Genomic DNA, 19,706 nt, shown 5'->3' on the forward strand with positions numbered 1-19,706 from the left:
TGTTCATTGTTGTTGAATGCCAGCCTCAGGACTTTAGACTGAACACTATCTTTTGTGACAGCTGTTAGGGAGGGAGGTTAATTTGCATGAACAGCCCAAGCGCATGCTGGAAGCTAATTAGAGCTTAAGCAGGGATAGTCTGCAGATCCTGGAGTAAGTGGGGCCTAGGCATTTCAGGAAGAGCCCTCTCCACACTCTTGTGCCAGTTTTAGAGAGAGATGGGGAGCAGATGGGACATAGCGACTCTCATGAACAAAACACCTGGGTTATGTACTTATTAACCAGTTCATAATAATTCTAGGGTATAGGACAGCAGATGGAATGATCTGGATTATCTGTTCTCAAAAGTTCTTAAAAGGGAGAGTACCTAGTTAGGCTTTCTGGCATCACTGTTACCCGAGACTGGGTAACAGATACGTTTTGAATGAATAAATAATCTGGGAAGGGGTGACTTTCAAAAGCACCACAAGTATCTCCTCAGGGTCAAAGCCAAGACTGGGCCTGTGAGAACAGCTGGGCCTTTTGGAGGAACTGTCACCTTACACTTTATCTTTGCCTCCATGTTCCCCTCTCCCCATAGATTGTGCTTCATTTCTGTCTGTGCTCAGTGTCTGAGACACAGTAGATGCCAATAATGTTTACAGAATGAGTGAATGGACAAATATATCCATTGGTCACCAAATATTTGTTGAGTGCCTACTGTGTGTCAGGCACTGTCCTAGGAGCTGGGGGCACAACAGGAGACAGGACAGATGCCCCATCATCGTGGATCTCAGTTTAATGATCAGTGTATTTAAAAAACAGAAGTGAGTCATACATCTTATGGGGCAGATGCTGCCACTGTTGTTTCTTGAGTCTGTGCCAGGTGGTGCTTGCAGGTGCCAGTGGGTGATGGTTGACTTGGAACCAAGGCTCAGTGGTGTTTCTGGAAAAAAAAAGAAAAGGGTGAAGAGAGGGCAGCACCTAATGAGGGTTGCAAACTGGTAGAAAATCCTAAGGGCTGTTTATTGAGCACTTGTTACATGCCAACCCGTAGGGCATCTCTCTGACGTCTCTGAGACTTGCTCTGCTTTACAGAAGAGGAAATGAAGGTGTCGTGACTCATCCAAGACCATGTGGGGAGGGGGCGGTGAAGCCAGGATTGGAATCCAGGTCTGTTTGGTTCCCACGCCCAAGTTCTTAACCACTTGGGTTGACTGCTGGGGACGGTGGAAGAGGGTAGCAAGAGGGAGATGCAGGAGCTGGGGTCTGGCCATGGAGAATCTTGGAGAGCTGCCTTGGATGCTGTCTTGGCCCTCATACCCTCTTGTCCTCGACTGCGAAGCGGTGACGGGTGACTTCAGGCAGACCTACCAAGCCCGGCTCCTTGCTGCTGCCCACAGAGAAGGCCATTCTGCAGTGTGGGTCATGTCTACCCACAGCTAATATGGATCCTATACATTTACACAAGCCACTGAATACAAATTACAGATTGTTGTAATTTCTAAACACTGCCCTGCCACTCGGAGCTGCAGGGGAGGCTCTGAGCCTCAGGGAGAGCTGTCAACAGCTCTCAGCCCTGCTGGGCACGCTGCAGCTCTGGGAGGGTAGAGTGGGTTGGCACTGCGGCTGCTCCCACTGCCACGGCGGCAGGAGGGAGAACCCGGTTCTGCTGCAGCTTCAGAGGCTGACCCAGGCCTGGCTGTTTGTCCAAATTTGCTCAGATTCCTCCCCACGTCTGGAGAAACTAGAGATGCTTATTGTGATAAAACAGTGCGGCGCGTGGCCAGTCCTCCCAGAGCACCTCCTGTAGCCCACACACTTAGTCTCACTACAACCCTTGGACGTAGGTATGTGTCATGCCCATTTGATGAAGGTGGAAATGGGTTCAGAGAGGTTAAGCAGCTTGCTCAAGGTCACCCTGCTAGCAACTGTTGGGGAAGGTCACAAATCTAACTCTGATTGATTGAAATGTCTGGCTCTTGACAGTGATGTGGCCCTGTGCCAGACCTGCCTCCTCTTGAGACCCACTGAGGAGAGCTTACTTGGGGGAGCGTCCAGCAGCAGTGGACGCGGACAGGATCCATGGAGGGGCCAACTCACTGTGTGTGCAAAGGTCTTGTGCGTGTCCATTTCTGTTCACATACGTGTCCCGTGTGTCCTTGAGATTTTCCATGTGCCCGTGTGCTTGAAGTTGTGCTGTGGGTTCTATGTTTGCATCCTCACGTGTATTTGCATGTGTGGGGCTGGGGGATTCTGCGTCCTTGTCACAGGGGTCAATATATGTGCGTGTGTTCATGCTAACGTGCATGAAGTGTGTATCTAATTTTCACTGGGTGCTTGCTGTGCTTTACTGGCCTCCTCTAATTTCATCCTCACAATGATCCAATGAGGTAGGTACGAATCACAGATGAAGAGATTGAGGCACAGGTGGGCGGGGGAGATACCAACAGAGAAACTCTGTTCATCCTGTGTTTTGTCCTCCTCATCTTTGGTCCTCGAGGCTGAGGCATGGGTCCCCCACCTCCGGAACACCTGGGGTGGCTGTGGGCCTCAGGTGTGGCAAATCAGAGCCACCGTGATTGGTTCGAGCAGCTGAGCCAAGCGGCTCCTGAGAAGCATCTGGGGGTAGTTCGTGGTCTGCAGATGGCAGCAGCTATTCCTGGACCCAGCCCACACCCCCGGAATCAGGGATCTGCTTCTCCGAGCCCTCCAGGTGACGCTGTGCCCTTTGGGATATGGACAAGGAAGCCAACCTGCCTGAGTGGGGGCTGGAGGTCCCACTGCCCCAGACCTGAGCCATGGACACGTTATAGAGCTTTCTGTGCCTCCGTCTCCGTGTCTGCGAAGTGGCGGTGAGAGTAGTCCTGGCATTTTGGGGGACTGAATGGGTTTATACATAGGAAGTGTCGAGAGCAGTCCCTGGCATGTGACCAGTTGCTGGAGGGGTCATTGTCATCCCAGGTACAGGCAGGGGAGCCAGTCCTGCCCAGTGAGCATCAGCCCTGAGACTTCTGCTGGCACTTTGAGGGGAAGAGGCTCTCTGCTGAGACAGGGTGTAAGCCTGGGGCTGCTGCTGGTGAGCACGTACTGCCTCAGGGAAGGGCTTGCCTGAGAATAAAAGGAAGAGGAAAGTAGAGGGGAGGTGTGTCCTCTGGCACATTTCTGGAGTGCTGGGTCCGTGCCTCAGGCCAATTTGGCCTTTAGCCGCTTTGAGCTGGGCTCCTGTCACTCACTGGTGAAGGACTCCCACCAGGTGCCTAATCTGACCCAAACATTTTGTAAAGAAGCCACTCAAGTGAGCTGAAAGTTGGGGCAATTCTCGAATTTCTTTTTTTTTTTTTAAATATTTTATTTATTTATTCATGAAAGACAGAGAGAGAGAGAGAGGCAGAGACACAGGCAGAGGGAGAAGCGGGCTCCATGCAGGGAGCCCGACGTGGGACTCGATCCTGGGACTCCAGGATCACGCCCCGGGCTGAAGGGAAGTGCTCAACCGCTGAGCCACCCGGGTGTCCCCAATTTCTGACCCCCAGTCCCGCACCTCTTCTTGGCTGTCTTGCCTTGACAGGCCTGAGTGGTTCTCTCCGGCAGGCAGCCTGCAGGTGTTTCTAGGCCAGTGTCGCCCTCCACCTAAGCCCATGTCAGCCTCATCACGAACCTGGGCACTTAAGCCCAGGGGGCTTTTGGACGAGGCCCCTTTGCCTTTTGAAGGCCAAGCAGATCTGTCCTCTGCCAGGCCCATTTCGGACACTGCAAGGCCCCAGGCCCCAAGCCTGGAGATGGGCTGAGGTCACAGGCAGAGGGACCTCGTGGACAGTGGCTGTGTCCCTCTGTTTCCTTCCTTAGGCCACATATGTGCCGGTGTCTGCCTTGGTTTCCCCAGCGTGCGGGCCTCTGCCTTCCTGCTTTGTCCTCAGCCCACTCAGGCTCTGTCTGCCTTCCGCCATCACCCCCTGGCTTTCTTCCATCTCCCCCCACCGCATCCCCCCTCAGCCTTCCCAGGTCCCCATTCAAGCTCTACTTTCTCCTCGTCTCCCCTCTTTGTCTCCCATCCCCCTCAGCTCCCGCAAGCCCTCGCAGCCTCTGGGACCTCCCCTGTCTGACCTCTCCTGGGTCTGGGGGCCTCTCCAGCTCACCCCCACTCACCCCCGGGGTCCCTGTGACCCAGGCCCTTCCCTCTTCCCCGGCCTCTCCTGCCGTCTCCATCCTGTCTGCATCTCCCTCTTCCTCTCCCTGCCTCAGGCAGCGCCCCACACCTGTCTCCCTCCTCCCTCCCTCTCCTCCAGGTGGCCCGCTGCCAGTTGGGTACCAGTTGGGTTGCCATGGGAACCACTGAGCCGCTTAGAAAGCTGCCATAGATCTAATCACAGGCTGTGAGGTTTCAAGGAACAGCTCACTTTCTGGACGGAGGGCCGGCGCTGACAGCCGATTAGGCTGATGCTGGGATGGAGAGAAGGGGAGCGGGAGCCACGGAAGATGTCAGCCAAGGCCGGGCTCCAGGCCTCAGGGGCACCTCGGGGCAGGAGGCCAGATCTACCCAGCCCACAGCTTCCTGCCTCACTGGCACTCTCAGACCTTCTAGGATTTTCCTGAAGAGATCAGTGATGCTCCGCTTCTTCTCTCCTTCTCCTCCATCACTCACTTTCATTCATTCACTCACTAAACCGTCCCCCACTTTGGGTCATGTGCTCCAGAGACCTTCCCGGCACAGTGGGAGAGACGGATCCTTAGGGAGCAGCCTTCCCTGGTGGGCGGCATCCTGGGAGCCACAAGGAGGGTGGAGGTCCATGCCAATTGGGGACAGTGAGGGGACGGGGGAGCTGCTTCACAGGGGATCCTTGCACTGACCCTCGAGGACAGGGATGCATCAGCTTAGCAAAAGCTGAAGCCCTCCAGACCTGCAAGATCTGTCTCTGAAGGTGGGCCGTGGCCCCTGTTTTGGAGTACACCCGAGTGAGGCCATGAGGAGCCACTGCCGACTCCTCCAAAGGGCGGTACCTTCAGAGCAGACCCTTCTTACAGCTGTGCAGAGGACGGGTGGGCAGGGGGCAACCCAACTTCTGAAAAAATAGCCCAACGTTCCTAGCACCCAAGTCCCCTGGGGCTGATGGGTAGACAGGAGGGTGGGGGCATTATCTGGGGGAGATGCTCCCACCTGCTAATGCCCCTCCTCCTTATTTGTGGCCAAAAGGGTTGCGTCAGAGCTTTATGGCCAGAAGGGCTGGCCAGCTTAGTCTAATCTCAGATGGCTCCCCCTGGTACCAGGCTTTTGGTTTCTCTCCTCCAAGCCAGAGACTGTGTTTGCACATAATTTGCATACATTTGCATGTGGTGTCGGCGGGGCCTAGCATAACATGGGAAAAACACATTTTTCTCGCCAGGGTGCTCGCGGCCTGGATTAGAGCCCAGGTGTGTTAGAAACCAGGCCTATGAAAGCCTTCCCTTCTTTGGCCCTCTCGGGCAGTCTTTCGCACATCCCTCCCCACACTGTGGAGCTTGGACCCCAAGCCAGCGGGCTGGCGGGGTGTCCTAGTCAGGGAGCCTGGATTCTCTTGGTCCTGGCTCAGCGGCGCACTCCTCTGAGATTTGACAAATCACTTTTCTTCTCAAAGTCTCCATCTGCCTCTGTGGAAGCCTAGGGTTTACAGAAGATCAGGAAATGGAGGGTGTGCCCCTGAAGAAGTATCATGCCATGCATGCATGCATTTCACTTTTATTCATTGCGTGCTTACGATGTACCAGGGCCCTCTGTTCTGGAATCAACAAAGCCAGCCACAGATGCCTGCCTCTGGGGAGTTCCAGGGAGACTGGCATTAGTCAAACGACCACACAAATCGATGTATAATTGCAACTGTGATAAGTGCTCCATAGAGACACGTGATGCTTTATGAGAAGCCAGAATTAGTCTGGCAAGTCACAGAAGACTTCCTGGAGGAAGTGTCCGTCAGCCGAGATGTAAAGCATATGATACTGTTTAGGTAAAGAGAGGCTAGAAGAACCTTCCAAGGAGAATAAAACACATGTGCGAAGGCCCTGGGTGGGAAGGAGCAGAGCAAGTGTGTAGAAGGGAGAGGAATGTGCTGTGTCTGAGTGAGAATAAGAATAGACAAGAAGGTGGGGCCAACTGACAGCACCTTTCTGACCTATTAGGGGGCACCTGGGTGGCTCTGCAGTTGAGTGTCTGCCTTCAGCCCAGGGCCTGATCCCAGGTCTCACATCGGGCTCCCAGAGAGGAGCCTGCTCCTCCCTCTGCCTGTGTCTCTGCCTCTCTGTGTGTGTCTCTCATGAATAAGTAAATAAAATCTTAAAAAAAAAAAAAACCAACAAAGCAGTCATACCTTTATTCTAGGAGCAGTGGGAGTCATCAAGCCGGGGAATGCATAAGCAGGTTTGCGTTTTGCAAGGATGGCCTGGACTGTGGTGGGAAGAATGAGTGGGATGAGCACAGGACCTCCAGGCCACCAGGCAGGAGGGTGGGATTGTCCTGAGTGAAATCTAGGGCTTGGCTTAGGTCGCAAGGGTGGAGATGCGGAGGAGGGAAGGCTGTGAGACCAGGTAGCAGGGGCTTGACAACAGGTGAGGACAGGTGGGGATGAGGCCAGCAGGGGGAGGGGGATTGGCGACGACCTCTGGATATCTTCACAGCCTTAGGAGCCATGGACTGAGGTGGTAAACGTGACCCGGGGGTGGGGGCAGTCTTGGTGATGAAGTGCAGGCGCTGAGCTATGGTTATTAGAGTTTGCATCGCCTCTGAGGCATCCTCGTGGCAGTTGGTAGAAGAGTCTGGAGCTCAGGGAAGGGGTGGATAAGGGTGTCATGTCCTCCCAGCCCCCAGCGCCAGGTAAGGGGACCTATCGGGATCCCCTCTGCATCTAGCACCTTCCAGAAGTAACCAGCCTCATCTGTCTTTAGTATTGCCAACTGATTTCCAATCCAAGTGTAGACAGAACGTTGGGGAATGTGATCAGCGTCTTCCCACATCAGCTGTATTAAGTCTGTATCCTCCCTGTATGGGGAAGGTATTTTCTGAACCCCAAGCCGGCACCCACAGAGGGATTCCAGGCTAGTTAGTTTTAGGAATGCTGCACATTCCGGAGGACATGTTTCATGCAGAAACTTTAGGATTCCTGGGATCACTGACAGTTCGTGGGGACAAGGGGACAGACTATGTGAAATCAGGGCAATCAGAACATTGAGGACATTGAGAACGGGGGAGGGGGGGACCCAGAAGGGAAGACAGGGGAGAGAGAGAAGAGATCTATTATTTAGGAACTATTGGGTGCCAGACCTTAGGCTAGTATTTCTCTTTCTTCTTTCTTTCTTTCTTTCTTTCTTTCTTTCTTTCTTTCTTTCTTTCTTTCTTTCTTTCTTTCTTTCTTTCTTTCTTTTCTTTCTTTCTTTCTTTCTTTCTCTTTCTTTCTTCTTTCTTTCTTTCTTTCTTTCTTTCTTTCTTTCTTTCTTTTCTCTTTCTTTCTTTTCTTTCTTTCTTTTTCTTTCTTTCTTCTTTCTAATAGTATCATCCTGCTGCTTACTTCTTACAAAAGTGAGGTAGGTATAAAGCAGCCCATTTTATAGGTGAGAAAACTGAGTCTCAGAAAGATTAGATCAATTGGCTCAAGTTGCACAGATTGTGCTCTTTCTATCGCATCAGCCGGAGTTTGGATCTGGTGTCTGGGAAGGCTTTGGTTTTCTTAAGGACACCTGGTGACACCCGGCTCGTGCACTGCCCAGCAGGAGCGCAGAGCTCAGCATAGGCTGAGGCTCCCGAGAGTTCTGCTCTCAGTCCGGTGGTCTGTACCTGGCCCCCCACCCCTCACTTAGCAGCCTCAACTCTCCCTTTGCCTGTAGGAACTTTCTGGCTAACATCTGGCTCTTCTCACTGTCCCTGTGGGAATGCTGCGTGCTTTCTCTAGAATGCCTTGTTCTGCCCAAGCCCTGCCTGCCCTCTGCACCCCAGCTCCTTGTCCTTCATGATCCAGCTCAGGGGTCTCCTCTGAACCCCCTATCTGATCCTTCAAGTAGCAATGGCCCTCTATCTCCTGGGCTAGGGGGGTGCCTGAGAGCCCCAAGACCAGGCGCAAATCCTGATCCCTCCACTTAGGAGCTCTGTGACTTGGGGCAAGTGACTTACCCTCTGAGGCTCCAGGGCAGCTCCTCTGTAAAGTGGGGATCCCTAATGGTTCCATCACCTCCACAGGCTCATGGTAAGAGTAATTTAGTAAGACAGAAGCAGAACGCTTAGCCCAGTGCCTGGTGCGCAGTGAGGCCCCCACATGAGTGATGGCTACTATATGAGCCGGAGCCCACTCTTTTGTGAGCATTTACTCATCTGTCTTCCTCCCCAGGTTGGGAGCTCCTTAAGAACAGAGCCCTCTTTTATTTTAGTATTCCCAGTACATATGACAGGCGACAGGCCCGCTATGTGCTGGGTACTTAGTGCACATTTGTTGAATGAATGGACAGTTCCTAACATCTTTATTCTATATAAAAAAATCTTTATTCTGTGCTTCCTTTCTCCCCACTTAGCTTTTCAGGGTAACTCCTGGGTTTCACCCTCAGCTGTACCCCTTTGCAGAGCCAACCTGCACACAGTAGGTGCTCAACCAAGGTCTGTGGCTTATTTCCATAGGCAGCTCTTTCCCAGACAAATGGAATTCAGCCCCTGATCCACCATGCGTCAGCCGTCCTCTGGGGTGTAATGGATACATATTTCTTATTGCCCACGTGTCTCGCCTTCCCTGCTGAGCACCGTGTTAAACGGCTGTTCAGTAGCTCAAGTGCACAAATATTCCTTTCAAAATTATTACATTCACCTTTTGTTGGCGGAACATGCCATATGAAACATCCCAACCTCTTATTGAGTGTGGGTGTATGCTTTCTCTGCCGCCTCAGTGGCAGTACTTGAGGCCAAAAGGCCTTGTCAGGGTTTCAAGTGCCTGCTTTGCCAAGTATTCTCTGGACTCAAAGGACCAGTGGGAGCTGATGCTTGGTTAACCTGAGCTGACCTAGGCAGGGCTGTCATCACCATCAGAGAATCATTATCTTTATCTCTGACACCACTACCACCACCACCGTCACTACCACTATCACTAACATCACCAACATTGCCACCACTACCATCACTACCACCACCACCACCATCATCATCACCATCAACCTTACTGTTACCACCACCACCATCATCATAACCACCACCACCATCATCATAACCACCACCACCATCATCATAGCCACCACCATCATCATAGCCACCACCACCATCATCATAACCACCACCACCACCATCATCACTACCACCACTACCATCATCATAATCACCACCACCACCATCATCATAACCACCACCATCATCATCATAACCACCACCACCACCATCACTACCACCAACATCACCATTATCACCACCACTACCATCACCACCACCATCGCTACCACCAACATCATCACCAATGTCATCGCCATCATCACCACCCTTACTACCAACATCATTACCCTCACCACCAACATCACCAGTTACCACCACCTTTGCCACCATGATCACCGCCGCCATCCACACAGCCACCACCATCACCACCATTATCACCATCACCACCACAATGAATACTTCACTACCACAATTAATACTATTAATTATTAATATTTTTGAGAACTTTCTCTGTGATAGATGTAGAGCTAAGCGTCTTACATGCATAATTTTATCTAATCCTCAAAATGACCTTATAGGTATGTTTTTTTATTCTTGTTTTTCAGATGAGAAAACTGAAGCTCAGAGAGGTTAAGGAACTTACTTGCCCAATATCACACAGCCAGTAAGCTGTGGAGTCATTTAAAAAAAAACTCATCTCAGCAGACATTTAATGAGTATCTATTGGCATACAGGATATGGTGCCCCCTATTACCAGGGACATGAAAATAAGTGTGCTTCTTGACTGTGGGGGGTCTTTATAGCCCTTTGGGAGAGACTGGATGCATATAGCCAATACAAAGCAGCCTAAAAGTGTGTCTTAGGCAAACTAACTGGGGCTGATGGGAAAGAAAGGTTATGTGTGGTTCAGACACATACCTAGAGATACTCCTATACCACATATATTTTGATAAAAGCTGTCCTAGGTCTTTTGGTCACCTAAGAGCTTTCTTGTCTTTATGACCGTCCTGGGAAGTCTCCAGGGAAGACGTGGCCCTCTCTACTTTCATGTCCCAAAGTCCTAGACCAATTTCTTTTGCTGCTTTAGATTTATCTGGACCCTGTGTTGGTTTCTAGCTGGAAGGGAGTCTAGCAGCCTCTCAGAGATGGGTAAACCAACACTCAGGGAAGGGAAGAAACTTACTGAAGGCTCAGAGTATTTCCTTTTTTGTCAACTCCCTGACAGCACAGACATTCTGTGAGAGCTGTATGGACTCCAGTAGGTTTATCAAGAATGAAAGGGGGTGAAAGGTACCCCCACTAAGATTGTCTTTCCTCATCACTGGTTTATATGATATATGGTGGAGGAGGTGCTCCTCCCTCAGTTCCTTCCAAGGGGACCTCAAGGCAGCCTGGTTGGGCCTGGAGTGGGAGGCTGAGAGCAATTTGTTCGCCAGTCCTTCAGGGGTTCATATTTCCCATGGCTGGCTGGAGAATCCTTCCCTCAGGGAAGGAAGGTTCCAGAGCACATGGAATGATCTCTAGATCCCTCATGAGAAAGATGGCCAGCAGCATTTTAGTCTGGGCTTCCATCCTGGAGTAGCAGACTGGCCCCTTTTCCTGGGAGGCTGGAGCAGCCCAGAGGCAGAATTGGAGGGATTTTAAGATGTTTGGTCTGAGCGATGGATATAACCCCTACTTCTGGCATTCTCTCAAGAGATGACAGAAAGCCTTCAACTTGCCTTCTCATCATTTCTGGCTACAAGACTAATGTTTCTCTGACTGTGACTCATGCTGATGTCGACTTCAGGGAGGAGGCAAAATGGTCTGGCTCGAGGATGGCTACACTTGATTCTTTCATTTGCTCATATAGGGACAGATACTTTTACCTCCCACGACGTGTCAGGCACTGTGGGTGAACAGTGGTGAGGACAAAGTAGAAGTGGCCCTTGCTCTTATGGGGAAGGCAGACGTAACTCGGCTAGTTACACAAATGGAAACGTTATTACAAACATTTTTAAGCTCTACCCAAAAGAAGCGGGCTGCCAAGAGAAGTTATAACAGGGAACTGGAATTGGTTTTAGGAGCCAGGGCTTCCTTGAGGAAATAATGACCATTATTTTACAGATTGGGAAACCGAGGCACAGGAAGATTGAGTAGAATCCAATATATATAGCTGGTAAGTAGCGGGGTGGGGATTCGAACCCAGGCCCTCTGGCTTTGCAATCCAGCTTCTCAACCATTTTACTCCCAATGTTTCTGGTGGATGAGTGAATTTAACAAGACAAAGATGCGGTGGGCATGGGGATAAGAGTGGATTTCAGGCAGATGGAACAATGCTGCATGGAAAATGCTGGATGGTAGGAAGAGTACAGAGTGTTCAAGGAGTCAGATGAGGGCCATGGGGCCTCCTACCATGTGTAGCTGGCACAGTAGTCCCACGGTAGGAGGGCAAGGGGAGATGGGCAGGGTCAGATTGTGTGGAACATAGTAGGAGCATTAGCTTTGGGTCAGAATCCTGGCCGAACGAGCCCTATTGGGCAGACACTGTCTTTCTCCACCCATGAGTACCCAGCTCTGAGCACACTGCCTGGCGCATAGTAGGACATGATGAATGGCTAACTAAAGGGGAGAGAACTCCCCTCTCTCCAGCCCTCCCCTGGCTTGGCTTCCTCAGTTCCCAGTGTCCATCAAAACCCCCAGGGATCTTGTTAAAAATATAAATGCTGGGGCTGTAGCCCTGGAAAATCCAGTTTAGGCATTCTTGGTTGAGTCTGGGGATCTCTGTTTCCAATAAGCTGCCCAGGTGATTCTGACCTGGCTGTCCCCTGGGTCCCCCTGGAGGCCAATAATTTGGCTGGCAAAGGGCCACATGAAGGTGGGATGCTGCCCCACAGACACTTGCCGGGCAGTGGGGACACCTCACTGCCTACCATTACAGTGTTTATCTACAGCATTCTGGAGAGGAACGCTCTCGGTAGGGGTCTTCTGATGGACCCAGTCCTCTTCCTTTGGGGATGCAGACATCCATTCCTGGACTGAGCCTGAACACCTAAGAACCCTGGACTGGATCATTGTTGATTTCATGTATTCATGAAATCATGAGTTTCATGTATTCCTAGAAGTCTGTCAGGGACTAGAAGAGAGAGAAATCAATCAGCCAAACCAACCAACTAGTCAATCCAGAGAAGAGGAAGAAGAGGGCGGGATGGAGATGGGAAGAAGGTGAACTAGAGGAAGAGATGGAGAGAGATGGATGATGGCAATGCAGAGGGAGAGGAGAAAGAGAGAATAGAGAGACAGAGACAGAGGGGAGAGGAAAGGCACCAGGTGGGGACGGGGTGGTTCTGCAGGGACAGTCCTGAGCAGTGCCAGTTCCAGGCACCCCACAGCAGGGCCCTAGTTTTCCCAGACATTCCTGAAGGGGCTCTGAGGGGCCACCAGGAAACATGAGCACAGCTTGCAGGTGTTGAGGGAAGTGGTGGGAAGATCTCTGTGCCATCCCCCTATTCTCCACCAGGTTCAAGGCTTCAGGTGCTGGGAAAAAGCCTTCCTTCCCTGCATGTTCCCAGATCAAATCTGTTCAGAACTCCTTGCTTACCTGATTGGGATGGCCACTCCCAAGGGCTCCCTTGGACACAAGGACCACCCTTTCCTGGTATCCATCACTATACAGTGTTAAGGCAAGGGAAGCAAGGAAGGCTGGAGGTGGCCAGGAAAGGTGGCCATGCCAGTCCCCGTGGAGTCTAGGGCTCCACTTTGTCTTATTCAGAACTTAGCCCTGACTTGTGGTGGCCCTAGGGACCCTCTGCATCAGGATGGACCACTGGGCCATTAGTGGATGGACTGGCAGTCACATAGGGCAGAGGGGGAGCCCACCTATAGGATTTCTTCAACTGAAAAATGAGGGCTTGGGAGTAGAAGATCATACCTACAGCTATTATGTTGAGCTCCCATCATGCATCCTGCTCCTTCTATAGGAATTCTAAGACCCGTCCTGACCTGGCTGCACTCCCTCCTCCAATCTTAACCCCTGCCAATTCCCACCACTCCCTGTCTTCAATCTCAGTAGCCTCATAGATGCCAAGCCCACTGCCACCCCGAGGCCTTTGCACGGTGCTCTTCGCTCTGCAGAATGTCTGCCCCTGGTCTTTGCATGACCGGCTCCTTCTTGCCCTTCATCCACGATCAGCCATCTCAAGTAGCTTCCCAATCCCTTGCCATTCTGTGACCTGGTTTTGTATTTTTTGTCACTCCACTCTTGGCAGCCCCCAACATGTGCAGTCCATTAAAACAGGGACCTTGTCCTTCTTAGTCTTGGGTATCCCACTCCTATCCCTATGTCTTGCTCAGTGCCCAGCATACATAGGCACTGTGGTCTATGTGCTGAACAAAATGAATGAATGAGCGAATGTGGGAAGGAAAGAAAGAAATGCAGCTAAGGCATTGGTGCTTAACTGGTGTTATTTTGTGTAGGTATTATGAATACTTTCCTTGGTACATGTGAGGAGACCCAGGTTCTCAGAGGTGAGGTCGCATAGCTGGGACCTGGATGAAGGACTCTGTCGCTAGAGTCCTCAGTCTTTCCATGACCCCAGGCCGCCCCACCCCTTACTGAGCTAAGAGGAGACCCAGGCAATGAAGAAGTGGGAGTTTTTATTTGCATTTAGATGAGGTGGTGGTTCAGGGTCTGTCACCCTCTCCGGGCTGGTGGCACCTCAGCACTGCCACCCACAGGCCTTTGGTGGTGATGACTTCCCTGTCAGTTCCTGGTTCCAATCCTCTGCAACTCAGTGATTCCTGGAGGCCCTGGGCAGGGCTGGGAGCAAGTGGCTGCTGTGTGACCCACCCACTGCCCCCCAGAGGGGGGCTCCTGTAGAAGCCAGGGACAGATGCCCAGTCTGAATAAGGTCCTGGGGCATGGGGGAGGGCGCTGCCCTCCGAACCGTTTGGACTCGCTTCCCAGCCAGACCTGGAGAGAGGAGAGAGGAAAGAGGGGAGAGTCCTGCCCTGATTTCTCCCTGGTGGTGCAGGGCAGCTGGAGGCCTCTCACCCACAGGACAGAGGCTCCTTGCCTTTGTGGGCAGCAGAGAAGTACCACATGTGCCCTGAGCTTGCAGGGATGAGCTTCATGGGCCACCTGTTGGGACTAGCCTGCACCTCTGAGAACCATTGAACTGAGGTTTATCATGGTCAAGGGGCAAGGTCATGGCCTTTAGAGCTACCCGGGTATGGATTCAAGTCCTAGCTCTGCCGCTTCCTGGCTGTGTGATGTTAGGCAAGTCATGCAACTTTCTGAGACTCAGTTTCCCTATCTGTATAGGGGAGAGCAGTTAGCAAAGTGCCTGGTCACAGGAAATCAAGCAAGAGGCATCGTCTCCTCACCATCTGGTCACACTTTGACTTCAGGCCACTGCTGGCCTTTGCACATGCTGTGCTCCCCTGGCCCTGCCTTGCCTCCTGGACAAAGACCTCATCCTTCCGCATGGTGGGCACCTGATCAGGGAAGCCTTCCAGGATACTCCTGAGGGCTGATCAGCCCTGGCTTCTCTGGTGGGAGCCCTGGAGTGCTCTGGAGTGAGGGGGTTGTGAAGGTCAGTGTGTGCGTTGAGGACCCAAGCTGTGTCTCGTTCATCCATGTCCCTAGCATTCGGCGCAGGCTTCAACGCAGAGCAGGAGCGAAAGGGAGAGCACTTGAACAAATAGATGGGAGAGGAATTAAAAATAGGAATGAATTAATGAGTAGAAGAAGAGGGAGGAGGGAAACAGGAAAACAGAAGGAGAAGAAGGAAAGAGGGAGGGAAATGGGAAAGAAGAGAAAAGAGAAAGAAGGAGAGGGGGAAGATGGGTTTCAGGGCCGTGTCCCCAGGCCCCCACCCCCTGCTCAGCACTGACACCTCGAGCCTGTCCCCTCTTCCCTCTCTCCTGCCTGGTCCTCCCTGCCTATCACTCCACGGAGAGCTTCAGTCGCCTCCGGCTCCCACAAAATATTCATTGTTCTCTTGCCTGCTCTGCTCCGTCTCTCCCTGCCTCTTAGGTGCCAGAAATGGGGGAATTATCAGAGGTAAAACACGTCTGTCACCAGGCCTGGTGAGTGGGGCTGCTGCCACCGGCTGATTCATCGAAAGACGCTCCTCTCCCAGGGCAGGGCTTAGGGTACACAGGCTGACTCAGGTCTGACTGTGTCTTTCCCAGAGGAGTCAGGGAAGGTGGCGAGGACTGTGGAAGGGGGCATTCCTTGGGGCTGGGGGGTCCTTGGCTGAGGTTGGGGGCTCAGAGTGTTAGAGGGTCCCCCGGGTAGGGGGGCTGTGCACAGTGAGCTGGGCATCCTGGAGGAACCCTATGGGCAGCTACCTCCTTGAGCACGATTTAGGGCTGGTGGTATCTTGGGATGGGCTTGTGCTGGGGGCAGGGGACAGACTCTCCAAATGGGGTTGGGGACAGGCTGAAGGAGCGGGAGAGAGTTAGGACTGCAGGCAGAGGGACAGAAGCCAAGAATCTGAAAGGGGGCTGTGGCCTGAGCCAGCCCAGGTGTGTGATGACGGCCACATGGAGTCCAGCTACTAGATGCTGCTTGCTGTGCACCCGCTCTGTGCCAGGCCGTCCTGGGCGCTCTGGAGGCCCAGTCTCATCCTCACGCTAGGCGTGAGGAAACCACAGCACGGACGGGTCAAGGAAATCACCAAGCCCACGAGGAGAAAATGTCAGAGGCAGGATTTGAACCAAGGACCATCAAACCCTGTTGCCTCAGGCCCACTTAAAAAAATGTATTAATGTATTAATCTTTCTAGAATATAATAATACATGCCAGCTGTAGGGATTTGGAAAGTAGCATTCAAAATAAGAAAACAGAATTCATCTTAAATCAGGTTTTTTTTTTCTCTATGCCCTTAAAAAAAACCACATAAACAAACTGTACAGCACACACCACTTGGCAACTTGTTTTTCCTGCTTAGCACCAGAGCATAAGCAATTTCCTCTGTGAGAAACAACTCTCAGTAAGTATAATTGTTAATGATTGTCGCAATATTCCGGCTGGGGATATGTGCCCCAATTTCCTTAGCCATTCCTTAGTAGCCAAGCCAGGGACTCCAAGTTTTCCGTGTTATAAGCAACGTGGATGCATTTCTTGGTGCTCCAGTTTCTTCCTGACTTTAGGTGATTGCCCGAGCGTAGATCTCTGGAAGGGGAATGACTGGACCAAAGGAAGGGCTGTTCTCAGGGATGGGTAGATGGGAAGGGGACTGAGGTTCGAGGTGATCTGCCCCAGGGTGGGTGGTTTCTTTCCAAGGAGACCAACTCATGAGGGAGGCTGGCTTCCTTTGGACTAACGTGTTCCTGATTTCTGCCCATGGGATGATACCTAAAACAGAGGTTTTGATCCTACCCTTTGGCCTGTCTTTCCACCATCTCCGTGGAGCTGGTGGGTAGTTTCTGGTGGGGCGGCGGGGAGGAGGGAGGACCTTCACGTAGTCACCTAGCTACTGGAGGCATCCACCGATTCAGAGATCATCAAGATCATCCCATCCAACCCTCCCACGTTCACACAGGTGTGTGTTTGACAGGTGGGGTCCTAGCAAGGACAGGTAACTTATTGGAGTCACTCTGCCCGATAGTAACTTCACTGCGGACAGGGGTGAGCCCAGTCTGTTGCTCTTCCCATGATGCTAGATGCTTCTCCTTTTTTTTATTCCAGGCCATATAATTCTACACCCTGAGCATAATGAATAACAACCGCTGGTCTCATGGTTACCATGGTAACGTTGGCCCCAAATGTTCTCCCAGAGGTGCTGGGAGTGGGGCTTGGGCTGTGAGAGACCTATGGCTGGTGTTGGGGGGGGGCGGGGGTTGACCTAGATGGGGCTGGAGTCCACTGGTGTCTCAGGCCTGTGAGATGACATCACCCTGGTGCCCTCAGGGAAGCCCCAGGTCTGGGCCTGGAGCAGGGACTGTCACCAATGATGTTCCAATTTGGTGTTGATGTTACTCATGGAAAAAGCAAGATCCGTGTTTCGGATTTTTTTTAAGACCAGAAAATGAGAGACACAGCTGAGTCCTGGAGCAGATGAGCCACATAAGCAGGGAAGGGCCACCGGAGAGAAATGATGTCAGCCCCTTTTGAAGTTCCAGGGAAGGACAGGAGTGTGGGTGAGTGACAGCCGTTGGTTTGTTCTGGAGGAACAAGACAGAAAAGTGTCCTGAGAGAGGGTGAGGCCCAGAATAGGGTTCCAGGGGTGGAGGGGCTCCCAAGACAGCCCTAGGGCTCCCAAAGCAGGACCAGCCCCAAATCCTGTTCCCCAGGTGTCCCCAGAGCCCTTATGCACAGGGGTCCTCACCTGGGCTGAGGCTGGAGCAGGGAGGTGCTGTCACAGGAGAGGATGGGGGCAAGCGAGGTCCTGAGAGGAAGGTGAGGTAAAAGACCCCAGGGTCTGGGGACTGAGGGGAGGCGTCCTCAGTTCTTCCTCTGTGCTGCTCTGTCCCGTTTCTTGTCCCCACTCTGTCTCCCCCCTCCTCTCTGCCCTTGCTTTCTTTCTTCTCTCTTCCCACCCACCCCCATCCCTCTCTTCCTCTCTCTCCTCTCCCTCCTTTCTCTCCTGTCTCCTGTCCCCCACCAGGTGACTGCAAATGCGGCAGTCCTCAGCCCCCCTACAGCAAAGCCAACCTGAACTTTACATGTACACACATATACACACATGCATACAACCACACACGCGCTTCCTGCCTCCCAGTCATCACCTCAGCCTGCCATTGTTTGCTCAGGGAATCTAAACTGCAGCTCAAAGCAAACAAAATTGAAAAGGAAAATCTATTGCTAAAATCCAAGGCTAAATAGACATGCACCTGGGACAGCATTCCCCAGACGTGGCCTGTGAACTCCAGGTCCTCCGGCAGGGAGGCAGTTCAGTGACACAACTCAAGTGCAGCCTCTGGAGCATTGGAGCATACCAGCCACATGACCTTGGGCAGGTACTTAATCCCTCTGTGCCTCAGTTTCTCTTTCTGCAAGACGTTAATAACAATAGTATCTGCTTCATAGGCTGTTGTGAAGATTAAGTGCCTTAAAATGGGAAGATCTTAGAATAGCTCCTGGCACGTGAGAAGGGCTATATATATACATAGTATGTGTATATATAAAATGGTTAGCTGTTCCCATAGGTGTTCTATGGAAGGATGTTTGAGAAACACTGATTAGTACTTCTTGCCCACCATCTTGGAAATAATCAACACGCAATAGTGCATGAGAGGGCCCAGAAGTCCTACAGCGGAGAGATGTGTTCAGCTTTGTTTACCTTCATCATTCTCAAGCTTGTTTTTACTATAGTACTTTCTTCTTCTTTCTTTGGAGGCACTAAACACCTGTCTCTTGGGACACACCCACGTTTGAGGGTCACAGCTTGAGAAATGCTGGTTTGGGATTATTCATTGTTTGGAGACCATGGTGAGTGAAGTGGAAATAGAGAGCATTAGCTGAGTCAACAAAAGGATCTGGGGTCAAACCCCAGCTTTACCCTGCCAGCCACAGGGCCCAGGAAATGATGTGATGAGGCCCAGAAAGAGGAAGTGGCTTGCCCAAGGGAGAGACTCAAGACTGCTGCACAGGACTCCCAGTCCAGGACTCTTCCACTTCCCTCCTTGCTTCTCTCTCATTGTCAAGTAAAATGAGGATGTCTTAAAGAAAAAAAGCAGAAAGTAAGTCTGTTTTGGGGGGTGAGGGGGCATCCCTTATCTTTAAGACTAATGTGAGTCTCTACCCGCCTCCCCATTGGCTTTTCAAGTCTTGAGCCAGCCACCCTGGCCACGAAGAATATATGCTTTCCTCCTGACCAAGGGTGTGGGGGAGGCAAGAAGTTCCCACTCTTCTCTCCCCACTGAAAAGAGTAAAAGAATAAAAGAGCTAAACTGCCACCCAAGCAGTGACCAGGCGTATTTGAGAGAGCCGGTGCGTGTGCCCCTGTCCCTGGTGCTGAAACGTGTCTGGCACCTGGGTGGTGGTCCCTCAACCCCAGACTCGGCTGGAAAAAACTGCTGTGGACTGGGGAGAGTCCACCAATACTGTGGTTCCCAGGTGTTGCACCTTTCTTGCTCAATCAGAATCTCCTGGGCTCAGGAGCCAGCCTCCTCGTGTTTGGCAATCTCTCGAGGGGTGGTTTGGGACCCCACTATGTTAGGGAGCATTTGTATATCCCAACCCTTGCCTGCTTCTCCCATGGATCATTGGTTTTCAGTAATATTATTTTCTGAAAACAATCTGTGATTTTGACACTCTCAGAGAAAAAAATCATTTTATGTGTTTTATACCAAAGGAGCAGATTTTATGGATGGTTGGCAGTTCTATTATGTTTACAGCATAGCCATTATCCCCCCACACTTAGAGCTTGAGGGTGCATATTTCCTCCTGATTCTGTATTTGTGGTGCTCTGAAGTCCACTCCATTCTCTCCCTCGGCCTGTAGGCCTGGAGATTTAGGGCACTAGAGAGGTTTTAATTATGTTTCTGTGTTCTCTGTCCCCACGTCGCAATGCTCCAGGCATCAATGAGATGCCTCTATTGTGGTATTTACTCTTTCAGATACTTCTCTTTCCCTCTGGGACTCTGGGAA

At 51.7% G+C, this 19,706-nt stretch overlaps 1 long non-coding RNA gene across 1 annotated transcript in view; it reads left to right on the forward strand.

The window, feature by feature from the left end:
• Positions 1-19,706, forward strand: part of LOC112659925 (uncharacterized) — a 122,652-nt gene that overhangs the window by 73,283 nt on the left and 29,663 nt on the right. The gene's annotated exons all lie outside the window — the stretch shown is intronic.

The sequence above is a fragment of the Canis lupus genome, chromosome 2 (genome assembly GCF_003254725.2).
Source record: "Canis lupus dingo isolate Sandy chromosome 2, ASM325472v2, whole genome shotgun sequence".
NCBI lineage: Eukaryota > Metazoa > Chordata > Mammalia > Carnivora > Canidae > Canis > Canis lupus.